At 42.5% G+C, this 15,265-nt stretch overlaps 1 long non-coding RNA gene across 1 annotated transcript; it reads right to left on the bottom strand.

Moving 5' to 3' along the window:
* Nucleotides 1-9,960: 9,960 nt before the first annotated feature.
* Nucleotides 9,961-14,472, bottom strand: LOC147356857 (uncharacterized). The gene is made up of 2 exons (XR_015143578.1): nucleotides 14,247-14,472; nucleotides 9,961-11,178 (listed from the first exon to the last, which is right to left on the bottom strand). It is a non-coding gene; the product is annotated as an uncharacterized LOC147356857 (long non-coding RNA).
* Between the last annotated feature and the right edge of the window lie 793 nt (nucleotides 14,473-15,265).

The raw sequence follows: 15,265 nt of genomic DNA, 5'->3' as shown, positions 1-15,265 counted from the left end.
ATCAAGAGGCTCTTTAGTTCTTCTTCACTTTCTGCCATAAGGGTGGTGTCATCTGCATATCTGAGGTTATTGATATTTCTCCTGGAAATCTTGATTCCAGCTTGTGCTTCATGCAGTCCAGTATTTCTCATGATGTACTCTGCATATAAGTTAAATAAGCAGGGTGACAATATACAGCCTTGACATACTCCATTCCCTATTTGGAACCAGTCTGTTGTTCCATGTCCAGTTCAAACTGTTGCTTCCTGACCTGCATACAGATTTCTCAAGAGGCAGGTCAGGTGGTCTGGTATTCCCATCTCCTTCAGAATTTTCCACAGTTTGTTGTGATCCACACAGTCAAAGGCTTTGGCATAGTTAATAAAGTAGAAATAGATGTTTTTCTGGAACTCTCTTGCTTTTTTGATGATCCAGCGGATGTTGGCAATTTGATCTCTGGTTCCTCTGCCTTTTCTAAAACCAACTTGAACATCTGGAAGTTCACAGTTCACGTACTGTTGAAGCCTGGCTTGGAGAATTTTGAGCATTACTTTACTAGCATGTGAGATGAGTGCAAGCCTTATAGTGTCTGTTGCTAAATGCCTGAAACAGTTGCTGCGTATATTTTGCCTAGTTTTATGCTTATTTATGGCAGGTTGGCTAGGCTAGTACCAATTAGTACATCTTGGCCAGAAGCAGAATTAAAGCCTACACTGCTAACCATAAGTAAAGAAACCTTGGAGGAAGACCTGAGCGACAGCCATGGCAGCAGTAACAGCAGCAGCTACAATGCCGTGGGAGGGCCTGAATTTTGTCACTTTTTTTTGGCTGTACTGGGTCTTCATTGCTGTGCACAGACTTTCTCTGGTTGAGGAGTGTGAGGGCTACTCTCCAGCTTTGATATGTGGGCTTCTCACTGTGGTGGCTTCTCTTGTTGCAGAGCATGGGCTCTAGAGCTCGGGCTCAGTAGTTGCAGAACATGGGCTTAGTTGTCCTGTGACATGTGGCATCTTCCTGGACCAGGGATTAAACCCATATCCCCTGCATTGGCAGGGGATTCTTAACCACTGAACCACCAGGGAAGACCCTCAAGTCTGTCACTTTCGTTAGTAGCTCATGGCTGCAAAAACTGAAATGTGCCATTAGGACAAAGATGATGCATCAAACCCTCAAGAAGGGCTCCATCATCTCTTGGAATTATATGAGGCCTTCTTTTGATCAGCTTATCTGATTCTTTATATAGACACAAATGCATAGGTATCCACTAACTAGCAGATGCTCTCTCCAAATTGAAGGTCATCAAAATTTCTAGGTGACCACAAAAAGGTTTATAAACCACTCTTGAGAAGAGTCCTGGAGAACACACCTGCATCCAGCAAGGAGTACCATCCTGGACCTGGGGTTCACTGATAGAACTTGTTGAACCAGAAAACAGCCTGGATGCCCCCAGATGGCAAAGTTGGGATAAAACTGGGACCTCACAGTTACATTGAGAAGCAGAAGGCGAGTTGACACCATCATCTACGGGGATGTCTGGGGCTGGGATAAGGTTCAGAGAAGACAACCTGAAAGGGAAATGCTGGGGAGATGTCTCAAGTCTAAACACCAAGCTGAGTAGTAAGCTGGGCCTATGTTACCAAAAACTGGTTAAACCTGAGGACAGCGAGAGATGTTTGCATGGACAGCGATCAAGTAAATGGATCCTTCTGGTTAATGCCAATAGCCTAAGTCATGAATCTTAAGTCAGTCTGAGAATAAGTTTCGTTGTCTTTTTTTTCAAAGGGGTACAGGGCAATCGAAGTCTAGTGGTAAAGAACCTGCCTGCCAGTTCAGGAGACATAAGAGACAAGATTTCGATTCCTGGGTTGGGAAGATCCCCGGGAGGAAGGCATGGCAACCCACTCCAGTATTCTTGCCTGGAGAATCCCACAAACAGAGGAGCCTGGTGGGCTACAGTCCAAAGGGTCGCAAAGCATCAGACACGACTGCAGAGACTTAGCACACGTGCACAGGGTAAACATAAATAGAAGAAATTTCAACAAGCTAAAAAGAAAACCTCCACTGAGCATGTTGGTTCCAGGGCACCAAGAACTGCCATGCAGCAAAAGATTGATTCATTAAGAAATCTAAGAGCCACTGAGTCTCTGATCATAACTGTTTCTCAGCCACAAGCAAGGGAAAATTAGTCTCTTTAACTAGAGACAGCCTGAGTCTATCTAACTACCACTGGAATAAAGCCAACTTTGTGTTCAGGGGCTTCAGTTCCTGTAAGAAAACATAGCGGAGTGACTAGAATTATGGACTCGGTGTCACACACAGGACCATACTGGAAGCCATCTCTGACACTGGCTATCAGTGTCGCATCAGAGAAGTTATTGAAACCTCTGGAAGCTTTAGTTTTCTCAGCTTTAAGATGAGAACAATATTATTTTGCTCTCACAATACTGTGAAAATCAAGGGAGGTAGTACATGCAAAAGATTTAGCTCAGGGACTTCCCTGGTGTTCCAGCAGCCAAGACTCTGAGCTCCCAACACAGGGGGCTGGAATTCAATCCTTGGTCAGAGAACTGGATCCCATAAGCTGCAGCTGAGATCCAGCACAACCAAAAAAAAAAAACTAAAGAAAGAAAGTGAAGTCTCTCAGTCATGTCCAGCTCTTTGCGACCCCTTGGACTGCAGCCCACCAGGCTCCTCCATCCGTGGGATTTTCCAGGCAAGAGTACTGGAGTGGGGTGCCATTTGTAGCCTACCAGGATTCCCTGTCCATGGGATTTTCCTGGCGAGAGTACTGGAGTGGGTTGCCATTTCCTTCTCCAGGGGATCTTCCAGACCCAGGGATTGAACCCAGGTCTCCCGCATTGTAGGCAGATGCTTTACCATCTGAGCCACCAGGGAAGTCCAAGGGGAAAAAAAAAGGTTTAGCCCAGAACCCGGTTCTTAGTAAGCATTCAATAAGGGGGTTACACATATTTTTACCTAGTATCGAAATCAGACCTTGTGCTCCCCAACCACAGCTGTCATTTCTCATTATACAGAGCAAGCCTGCAAACCCTCCAGGGAAATCTGATCTGCATGTCTCTGTCAGGGTAGAGGTGGGGGTGGGGGGTGGAGGGGAGGCGGGGGTGGGGGGGAGGTGGAGGAGGGGTGTCTCTTCCAGCTCAGAGGACCAGTTCTGTGATTGTCTTCCTCAGGCCCTTCATGTCCCAAGCAAAGTGGCTATCTAGTCTTACCTCAGTGTTTGACTCCAATTGTTCCTTCACAGGTTTATGCTCCTTCAAAGCCCTGCTTGACTGTTTCTAAACCTCAGTTTTGTCTTTAAGTGAAGCTAATCATGCCTGCCTTTCTTACTTCATGAGATTGCCATGGGGATCAGATACTACTCTATAAAAAATGAAAGTCATTCAGTCGTGTCCAACTCTTTGTGATCCCATGGACTGTAGCCCAGGCTCTCTGTCCGTGGAATTCTCTGGGCCAGAATACTGGAGTAGGTAGCCATTCCCTTCTCCAGGGGATCTTCCCAACCAAGGGATTGAACCCAGGTCTCCCACATTGCAGGCAAATTCCTCACTGTCCAAGCCTCCAGGAAAGTCCAAGAATACTGGAGTGGGTAACCTAGCCTTTCTCCAGTGGATCTTCTCAACTAAGGAATCAAACCACAGTCTCCTGCATTGCAGGTGGATTCTTTACCAGTTGAGCTATCAGGGAAGCCCATATGACTCTGTAGATGAAGTGAAACCTCACCAAGAAACATGAGGTTTAGGTCAAAATGACTGATTCAGCTCTAGAACCAGCAGCTGGAAGAGGTGGGCAAAAAGGAAAGGGTGCTTTTAGGAAAGGACAAGTGAGTGAGCAAAATCCAGTGAGGAGACTGGCCACCTGGAAAAGGGAAAGAAAATAACCTGATTCCCAATGATCAACATGGCCCAAGAGTAAGATAAGATGTGTGAGAGGCAGTCAGCTCAGTCCTGAGACCCAAGCAAGTGACAGGCAGGTTGGGAATAAGCTCATCCAGCTGCTTGCTGGCTGTACCTCAAAGCACAGGCGCTTGCCCCACACAGGGGCTGCAGAGAGGGCAGGCAGAACCTCTGGGTGTGGTGTTTGTGCAAAGACAGATGCTCCCAGCATCAGTAGCGGCACTGCAGACAGAGGTAATCTAGGGGCAATGAGAGCACCCCACAGAGACTCAGCAGCTAAGAGGCATGTCAGGATGTGTAGGACTTGGTGGTTTGCAAGACCGCCCCCAGGAATAAGAGATTTCTTATCATATCACAATTTGAGTGCCTCTGGAGGCTGAGGAGCCCAGGAAAATACCTGCACCAGATGTAGAAACACTTTGTAAATGTTTTCAGATCCTACAAAGAGTTCCCATCAGATTATAAGAAATGGAATTAACAAATGTTATAACTTAATAAAACCACAGAGGATGAGATGGTTGGATGGCATCACTGACTCAATGGACATGAGTTTCAGCAAACTCTGGGAGACAGTGAAGGACAGGGAAGCCTGGCGTGCTGCAGTTCTTGCAGTCCCAAAGAGTGAGACATGACTTAGCCATTGAACAACAACAATAATAAAACATTTGCAAAACTCAACATTCATTGAATGAAAAATGACATTTTATGTAACTATGAACTCTGTAAAGGAGTTAGATTTAAATTTGAATATCACTACTTCAAAAGAGTTTTTAAAAATAAAAAATAAATTTTAACATGATTGTTTCACATGTCTGAATAAACATTTTACCATATGCCAAAGTGAACACGGTTCTTCAGCTTTCCAGGTGAGGCGTTTTCCACTATTACTTGCACAAAATTTGTCACACGTGCAACTTAGAGGTGGAGCTGGTACCCCTCTTCTGAGTGTCTGATGTTTTAAAAAAATCTTCATGCGAATTGTTTCCTCCCCAAAAAAGGTGACATGCCCAACCAAACTATCATTTAAGAATATGTTATTGGATAATTGATGATATCATGAGGTCATTACAGATTTAAGAGTGACAGGGACTTGCCTGGTGATCTGGTGGTTAAGACTTCACCTTCTAAGGCATGGGATTCAATCGAAGAGCTAAGATCCCACATACCTCAGGACCACCAAAACACCAAAACAGAAAACAGAAGCAATGTTGTAACAAATTCAATATAGACTTTAAAAAATGGTTCATATCCAAAGGTCTTTTAAAAAAGAAAAAGAATGATAATGATACTACTGTGGCTATCTTTTTAAGTCCTTATCTTCTAATTATACATGTTGAAATAGATAAGGATAGAATGATAAGATATCTGACTTTTGCTTCAAATAATAAAGGGGGAGTAGATGAGAGTATAACTGAAATGAGATTTGCCTGAAGTAGAAAAGAAAAGTGATAGGTACCTGGGAATTCACTATACTATTCTCTACATTTTTGTATACGTTTAAATTTTTCCACAATATTGTAAAAAGGTAAGAAAAGGTCTTCAAATATTTAAAGGGTTGCCATTTTTAAGGATCCTTGTGATTTCACTGGGCCCATCCATATAATCCAGGATAATTTTCCCTATTCTAAGGTCAGCTGATTAATAACTTTAATTTTATATGCAGCCATAATTACTTTTTGCTATGTAATGTGTTCACCGGTTCTGAGAGGGTCACTATTCTGCCAGTTATATTGAGATATGATTGACACACTAAAAACTGCAATATTTACAGCGTACCATCCATGAATTGTAACATATGTGCAAATCTCTGAAAATGTCACCACAGTCAAGATAATAAACATAGGACTTCCCTGAAGACCCAGTGGCTGAGACTCCAAACTTCCAATGCAATGGACACAGGTTTGATCCCTGGTCAGGGAACTAAGATCTTACATGCTGCATGGTGCAGCCAAAAAAGTAAAAATAAAACATCTTTTTAAGAGATAATAAACATATCCATCACGCTCAAAAGTTTCTTTGTGCCCCTTTATAATCTCTACTTCCTTCCTCTTCCTTTCCCCCTTCATCCCTATGTGGCTACCAGACTGATTTCTGTTGGGATAGATCAGTCTGCATTTTCTAGAATTTTATATATAGATGGAATCATACAGTATGTGCTTTTTGGGGAGTGGTGTGATTTCACTCAGAATAATTATTTTGAGATTCACCTATTTTTTTAAGGTGCAGCATTTTAAAAAAATTTATTTATCTATTTATTTTTGGTTGCACTGGGTCTCCATTGCTGTGAACAGGCTTTCTCTAGTTACAGTGAGCCAGGGCTATTCTTCATTGAAGTGTGCGGGCTTCTCATTTCGGTGGCTTCTCTTGTCTCAAGCACGGGCTCTAGGGTGCACAGGCTTCAATAGTTGGAGCACATGGGCTCAATAGTTGTAGCACACAGGCTTTAGTTGCTCCAAGGTGCATGTAATCTTGCCGGGCCAGGGAAGAAACCCGTGCGATCGGCATTGGCAGGCAGATTCTCTTCCACTATGCCACCGGGGCAGTCCTCACCTATGCTTTTATGTGTATCAATGTTTCATCTAATTTTTTGCTGTGGTTTTGGTTTAGTAATATTCCATTGTCTGGTTATACCACAATTGGTCTACCTATTAATCTGTTAATGGAAATCTGGGTTGTTCCCAGTTTGGGCCTATCACAAATAAAGCTGTTACAAACATTAGTATACAAGTCTTTGTATAGACACATGTTTTCATTTCTGGTAAATAACCAGGAGTAGAAGGCTTGGTCATATAATAGATGTATGCTTAACCTTTTAAAAAAGGTGCCAAACTGCTTTCCAAAGTGTTGTAACATCTTACATTCCACCGGCAGTGTATGAGAGTTCTAATTCCTCCACAACCTCACCAACACTTGGCAAGGACCCTCTTTTTCATTTTAGCCATTCTAATTTAGACCACTAATTAATAGGCGTAATTTGTGGTATTTGCTTGTAGTTAAAATTAAAATACTAATGACTCATAATACTGAGGATCTTTTCATGTACTATTTGCCAACTAAATATCTTCTTTAGTGAAGTGCCTATTTAAATTTTTTACCCAATTTTAAAATTGGGTGGGTTTTTTTTTTTTTTTGTATTATTGTTTTGAGAATTACTTATATATTCTGCATATAAATCCTTGCTAAAATCAATTGTACCTAGAAGAGCAAGCCTCTGAGCTAACTACTGGTTTATAGGAAATATAGGAGACAAAAAACAGGTTAGATGACATCCAGGAAACACAATCAGCAAAATTCAGACTACGGGAAACTATAGGTCAAACAATGCTATTTCTTAAAAAAAAATACACTGCAGAGAAAAAAGGGTAAGGCAGGGGGAGAATCTATAGATTAACAAGACAAGAGACGTATCAGTCTATTGTAATGTATGAATACTGATTTTGGAGAAGGCCATGGCACCCCACTCCAGTACTCTTGCCTGGAAAATCCCATGGACGGAGGAGCCTGGTAGGCTGCAGTCCATAGGGTTGCAAAGAGTCAGACATGACTGAGCAACTTCCCTTTCACTTTTCACTTCCATGCATTGGAGAAGGAAATGGCAACCCACTCCAGTGTTCTTGCCTGCAGAATCCCAGGGACGGGGGAGCCTGGTGGGCTGCGTCTATGGGGTTGCACAGAGTCGGACACGACTGAAGTGACTTAGCAATACTGATTTGAATATCAAACTACAGAGAGAGAGTAAAAAAGGGAAAATTGGGAAATTTAAACACTGACTGGATATTTTATGATACTAAGGAATTACTGTTTATCTTCAGTTTGATAATAACATGGACTTTGCTTCAGAAGAGGAAGTAGCCAGTGGAAGTGGGGGAAGACATACAGATGAAATTATGTTAGCCATGCATTGGTAGTTGTTTAAGTTGTGATGAACACATGAAACATGACACAAAAAACTCTCTGCCTTTGTACATGTTTGAAATTTTGTGTTATAAAAATTAAGACACAAAACAAAAAATAAATACTTTAAAATACATAACATAGAAAGTTTCCTGCCTAAAATTCTCACTGAAAAAATGTCAAAAGATGCAAAAGAATAAAGGAAGATGTAGAAAATAAAAATAAGAACGGGGACTTCCCTGGCAGTCCAGTGGTTATGACTTTGCACTTCCACCACAGGGGCATGGGTTCAATCCCTAGGATCAGGGGACTAAGATCCCACATGCCACACAGGGTGGCCAAAATGTAAAAAAATAAAATAAAAAATAAGACTGAAGGGAGAAATTGGTAGTATATGGTAATACATCTAAATCTAAAACTAAGTTTAAATCATTAATAGTAATAATAAAAATAGTTTTTGAATGTTTAAATACAAACTAAAACAAACACCAATATCTGGCTAGGTATAGAGTTTGCAAGAAGTTGACAGGCACTAAATTCTTGCCTCATTCAAGAAGGTGATACAGTGTTTTAGTGTTAGTCACTCAGTCGTGTCCAGCTCTTTGTGACCCCACGGACTGTAGCCTGCCAGGCTCCTCGATCCATGGAATTCTCTAGGCAAGAATACTGGAGTGGGTTGCCATTCCCTTCTCCAGGGGATCTAGGCACTAAACTCAAGGGCCTTCTTGCCTCACGCAAGAAGAGGATAAAAACACCGATGAACTTCAAACTTTATTGGAAAAAAACTAGATATGCATGTTAAAAATTAAGGTCATCACAAAAATACCTCACCCAGAGCTATAAGAATAAAGAGGGCTTCCCTGATGGTCCAGTGGTTAAGAGGCTGCCTTGCAATGGAGAGGACACCCGTTTGATCCTTAGTCTAGGAAGATGCCACATACCTCAGAGCAGCTATGGGCCACAACTACTGAGCCCAGGTGCTTAGAGCCTGTGCTCCACAACGAGAGATGCCACCACAGTGAGAATCTGCACACGGCAACCAGAGAAAGCCCACGTGCGCGACGAAGACCCGCGCCGTCAAGAAAATAATAAAACAGATAAATCTTCTTAAAAACAAACTGGTGTAGTTCTAAGAAAAAGAATTCTTTGTCAACACAATAGATAGCAGGAAAGAAGGAAAAAAGTAGTAAATAAAAGCACAGAAAAAAGAAAACAAAATTAGATGGTAGTAACATGTCTACTTTAGAGCAAAAGTTGAAAGACTAGGCTATGTTATAAGCCTAATCCTAGGTAGCCTTATAAAATATCTCTTTTAACTATCTTCTGAACCTATATTCACATTGGTTTTTAAGATACATTAAGTTATATATTTTTTCTCTTTCCAGAGCTGCTTCTGAGGGGCTGCCCATTTTTTTTTTTTTTTTAATTGAGATGTCATTCACAAAGGGCTGCATTTTTTGAAAGATTTCTTACAACTATGGCTGGGTATTTTACTCTAGTCTTCCAAGAAGGGCCATTATAACTTTATTGTGACTTTCGAAGTGACTTCTGAAGTCAAGTGGTCTTTAACTTTGGGGATTATTTTGCATGTAAGTGCTAATTCAGATTTAAGCCTGAGTCATTGCATATCCGGAGAAGGCAATGGCAACCCACTCCAGTACTTTTGCCTGGAAAATCCCATGGATGGAGGAGCCTGGAAGGCTGCAGTCCGTGGGGTTGCTAAGAGTAGGACACGACAAGCGACTTCACTTTCACTTTTCACTTTCATGCATTGGAGAAGGAAATGGCAACCCACTCCAGTGTTCTTGCCTGGAGAATCCCAGGGACAGGGGAGCCTGGTGGGCTGCCGTCTATGGGGTTGCACAGAGTCGGACACGACTGAAGTGACTTAGCAGCAGCATAACATGTCTACTTAGTAATCATGATAAATGTAAATGGTAAAACACACCAAATAAAAGACAGACTCTTGGACTGGATTTAAAAATTCCAACTCTTTTTAGGACTTACAGCTTACTATTTATAAAAAGAAAATTAATACCTTAATTAAAACATTATAGAATTTAAGGGAATAGCAATAAAAGAAATAAAGAGGGGTATTTCATACTTAACCCACCAAGAAGACATAACTGAAAATGTCATGGAAAACCCTTGTAAAAATTATATTAGAACTTCCTTTTCTCTAGAACTTTATTTATTTCATGGCTCTGTACATTTTTTTTTTAACATTTTAAGGTTTAGTCCTTCATGTGTCTTTCAGTATTTAAATATAGTACAATACCAAAATATATTCTGGCACAAAAATAACTCAGGGGCTTTGAAAAACCAAGGCTAAGAAAGACAAATAGGAGGTAAGGAAGACCAATGGGCTCTTATTTTCTGTGGAGAAAGAACAGGTCATAGTAGCTCCATTGCAGACAGTGAATTCATTGTCACAACATGCTGTGAGGTGCAGAGGAAGGGTCTGGCATTCATTTGAAGGGATCAGAAGAGATTTCTCAAAGAGGTGGTATGATGGGAAAAATTTAAAGAATGACCCCAGTGATCCTCACCCTTTTATAATTTCATCCTCTTTGAGTATGGGCAGAACTGTTGAGATATTATTCCCGTGATCATGTTACTTTCTTTGGCAAAACGGAGTTTATCCAAGTGGGCCCAGTCTCATCACATGAATCTTCTAGAAGAAGAAAACTTAAACATGAGGGCAACTTGGGACTCAAGGGAGGTTTTCTGTAGCTGAGATGGAGGAGGACACGTGGAAAAAGCCGAGAGCAACCTCTAGGAGGTCAGAGCAACCTCAGCCAATAGCCAGCGAGAAAAATGATCTTCTTTCTACAACATAAGGAACAGAATTCAGTCAACAACCTGGATGAGCTGGAGACAGATTCTACCTGGGAGCCTCCAGGTAAATGCCTACTCCAGCTGACACCTTGGTTTCCATCTTGTGAGACCCTGAGCAGAGAATCCAGTTGAGCCTGCTCAGAATTCTGACTGACAAAGCCAGGAGGTAGTACATGGCTGTAGGTTTAAACCATTGCGTTTGTTACATAGCAGTAGAAAACTAATACAGTGACATTTGAACTTTCCCTTGAGGAGGGATAGGATTTCAAAATCTCAAGAAGAGGGGGAAAAAGTCCTCCAGGCAGAGGGCAGAGCACAGCCAAAGGTGAGAGCTGGAAGTGTTGGGAAGTCTTCAAGAAGGCACCGATAACGCTGCTGCCAGGCCTCCTGTGAGGCTGAAGTCTCTTCAGCCACTTTCCCGGGATCCAGAATGCCATCCCAAGAAGGTTATCTTTTTTCCAGGATGTCGTAAGGAGACATTGAAGATGAAGAGGAGTACATGATAAGCACTGTTCTTGAGGAAGATGAAGCTGACATCACAGGAAGGGGTAGACTGGAGGTAGAGATGCCGAGGTAGGAAGTTATCACAGTTGCCCAGAGAACCAGACACCATGGGGCCCACATCCCATCCCCTCAGCACACCTGTGATTTTGAAACAAGATCAGGACCCTATGGCCTTTGCCCAGCTCCCCACCCTATGTCTTATGCCTGCCTTTTATCTATGAAAACATTAGTCGAAGGATAAGTTTAATCAGAGAAATGAGAGCATGCAGAAACAAAGGAAAGCAGTCAAAAGAGATGAAGTAATAATAATGTAGTCATTAAGCACAGCCAAGGACCTTTAGTTCCTTCTCAAGGGCAATAGATAAAATTCTGAGCCATATCCCATGAGCTGTCTTATAGATACTGAAACCCCAGGTGGAAGAAGTTAACTACATGATGACCAGACTGCACCCACAACATAAGCTGCCACAATTCCAAGAACTGGCCTCAAAGAGATGGGAACAAATGGACCCTGGAGCTGAAGATTGTGCTGTGTCATGTTTGACTCTGCGACCCCCATGAACTGTAGTCCACCGGACTCCTCTGTCCATAGGGATTCTCCAGGTAAGAATACTGAAGTGGGTTCCCATGCCCTTCTCCAGGACATCTTCCCAACCAAGGGATCGAACCCAGGTCTTCCGCATTGCAGGTGGTTTCTTTACCATCTGAGCCAATGGGGAAGTCCAAGAATACTGGAGTGGGTAGCCTATTCCTTTTCCAGCAGATCTTCCCAACTCAGGAATCGAACCAGGGTCTCCTGTACTGCAGGTGGATTCTTTACCAGCTGAGCTATCAGGGAAGCCCCTGAACTGATGATTAACCATACCTAAAACAACCAAGACGACACTGGTCAGACCACTAATGACCAATGTCAAGATTACTGTCAGAGCTGACTGCATTGTTCTGCATGTAGCCCCCTCCTTCAGTCTATAAAACTCTCACCCGCTGCTTGTCAGGGGTGGTGTGGGCCTTTGGATAGATGTCCATCCTCCTCCCCAATTACTGACGTCTGAGATACAGCAAACTTTCCCTTCCACCAACCTGGCCTGCTTATTGGCTTTTGAGTGGTGAGCCGCCAGAGCCCGCACCTATCGGTAACAATTTCAGGTGACTGTTTCAGGCTTTCTATAAGTCTCTGAGAGTCCACCAGGCCCAGAAGCCTTGAATAAATGTCTGTCTTCTGTCCTTTAGGTGGACTCTTCTGGTAGCTACTCTCTACCTTTCTAAAAGGTCCCAGTGGGATCACATCTCCATTGTTCAAAGCGATCTGGACCCTCAGTAACACACCCCAATATTGGCTTTTCTTCCCTTCCTCTCTCCCTCTCTCCCATCCCCCTCACTCCTGCTTCTTGTACCCAGGTCCTTATGTCAGGCTCTTCTGTGGGGAAAACCCACACTAAAACACCCAGGTGAAGAGGGCTGAATCCAGACTGGCAGTGTGGATGAGAAAGAGATAGAAACACTACATGGCTAATTGAGCAGTAGACCAAACCCTTGGGATGTGAAGACAACAAAAAGAGACGAGCCCAGGAGGATACCAAGGCTTCAAACCTGACGGTCATTGACAGAAAAGTCAACTATGGAGTAAAAACATATAATTTGTGCAGTTCTCAGACCAACATTTATTTTAACATCAATATATATATATATATATATATACAAACTATAGAGCCATACACCATAATTAATGTCATATTTTATGTCCTATATCCTGTTGTTCTTTGTCGTAAAATACTAAGTCATAGATACCAACTGTTATTTGTGTAAAGGAGTTGGGGTACAGAAAAAAGCTCCAGATGGTACCAGTAGCTCTTAAAATATCACACACCTCCATGGGCCACATCGGTGGCTTTGCCTGTGGTGGTCACATCCTCCCTGGTCTTTCCCACTGTCTTGTGCCCAGAGGAATTCTAATATGTGACCAATGTACCCAGCACCAGACTTTTCACAATCTTCTAGAACCAATGAAGAGCTTATTTCCCTAGGTAGGAAGATGCAAGATTTTTATTTTATTCTTACTTGCAAACAAATAACAAGAAGAACAAAAAGTGTGTGTTTTCCAAGCCTCCAGCAAAACTATTGTATTATAACTTAACCTCAATTGTGTGGAAACAAAAACAAAACTAAGTCCTCAAGATTCTAATAGAATCAAAGATGAAACCTTCAGTCAGTCAGTTCAGTCTCTCAGTCGTGTCCAACTCTTTACAACCCCATGGACTGCAGCATGCCAGGCCTCCCTGTCCATAACCGAACTCCCAGAGTTTACTCAAACTATGTCCATTGAGTTGGTGATGCCATCCAGCCATCTCATCCTCTGTCATCCCCTTCTCCTCCTGCCTTCAATCTTTCCCAGCATTTGGGTCTTATCAAATGAGTCAGTTCTTTGCATCAGGTGGCCCAAGTATTGGAGTTTCAGTTTCAGCATCAGTCCTTCCAATGAACACCCAGGACTGATGTCCTTTAGGATGGACTGGTTGGATCTCCTTGCAGTCCAAGGGACTCTCAAGAGTCTTCTCCAACACCACAGTTCAAAAGCATCAATTCTTCTGTGCTCAGCTTTCTTTATAGTCCAACTCTCACATCCATACATAACCACTGGAAAAACCATAGCCTTGACTAGATGGACCTTTGCTGGCAAAGTAATGTCTCTGCTTTTTAATATGCTGCCTAGGTTGGTCATAACTTTTCTTCCAAGAAGCAAGTGTCTTAATTTCACGGCTGTAGTCACCATCTGCAGTGATTTTGGAGCCCAAAAAATAAAGTCTCTCACTTTAAAACCTCACGTTTTGCCAAATGTCTTTTCTCCCAGCTAACCAAAAGAACAAAATTACATTGTTACGCCTTTCAAATAATGAGGGCTCTCATTTTTTGAGTGCTTACAATTTATCAAGAACTTTTATGGTATTATTATTTTTAATTCTCATGACTTCATGAAGTAGTTATTAGGTCTCCATTTCACAGAGAAAACAAACACTCAAAAAGGTACGGTAATGTGAGCCAGATAAGTGGAAATATAATTAAAACCCAGATCTGCTTGATGTCAAATCCCACTCTTTCTGCTACATAATCCTGACCTACCTGGGGGTCTTGGTAGCTCGAGAGTGATAGGCCACAAAAGAGAAGACAGATCAGCACTATTTTCTTTGGGTCAATGACCCTTAATCTCATTCTTGTGATTATATGAGGTTTTCCATGTTTTTCCAGAAAAACAGAGGTAAATGATTTGCTTAAATCCCTGGGGATCAATACTAATAAGTTAACTCTAAAACAAGTGTGCTCAGTGTGACATTACCGCCCGTCTCCACCCATGGATTATGTTTCCTGAGATGACTCATCCTCTCTGGTCCTCATCCATGTAGCAACCTGCCAGCAACCCTGAAGGCATTCATCCAATGACCTGCACCTCCTTCCCCGCCCTGCAATTTCCACTTGAAAGACATTCTGCCTCAGTGTTCACTGCAGGCTCCCTGCTTGGTGCTCATGAGAGGGTTGCAGTGGGAAGAAGGGTCTTTCCACCATAACATTCACGTATACACCCTACAACAGAGTGGGGTGCTGGAAGAGGCGTCAAAGGTTAGGATTTCATTGGGAGCCCCTGAACAGGGCCAGAGTAACATGAGCTAAAGATGGAAACTGTGGTCCAGAGAAATGTGTGGGACCCCTCTTAGTAGCAAAGCCACCTATTCCTCCTGCGGATGAAGAAATGGGAAATTAGTGGAGGTGAATCCAAGCTGTGTTCTACGAGCTGGTGTAGAAGCCAGAATGTCCCATCCCTCTGGCTTATCCCCTCTTACTGGAGCTGCAGAGAGAATAGTCAAGGCTGCTGGGAAAAAAGAGTCATGTAGATTTCTCAACACAAACAACAGATTAGTCAATTCGGAAAAAAATTCAGGGTAGCTGAAATTCTTCCCAAACTCCTGATCTAACAAACACTATTAACTGAGACAGAAATCCACCCCTCAAATTCTGGAAAGCTTGATATGCTTTGATATGGATTCAGGGAGACAAAAGAAACCAGTAGCGTCTATTTCTATCCAAGACCCTGCTTCTGGGGTCACTGGACAAACAGCCTTGTCACCGGAGAAGTATCTTCTGAT

The sequence above is a fragment of the Bos grunniens genome, chromosome 16, assembly GCF_055505025.1.
Source record: "Bos grunniens cultivar Pamir isolate PY7600 chromosome 16, Bosgru_T2T1.0, whole genome shotgun sequence".
Classification (NCBI taxonomy): domain Eukaryota; kingdom Metazoa; phylum Chordata; class Mammalia; order Artiodactyla; family Bovidae; genus Bos; species Bos grunniens.
Note: the sequence above shows the minus strand (reverse complement) of the source record. Positions and strands in the feature narration are given on the sequence as shown.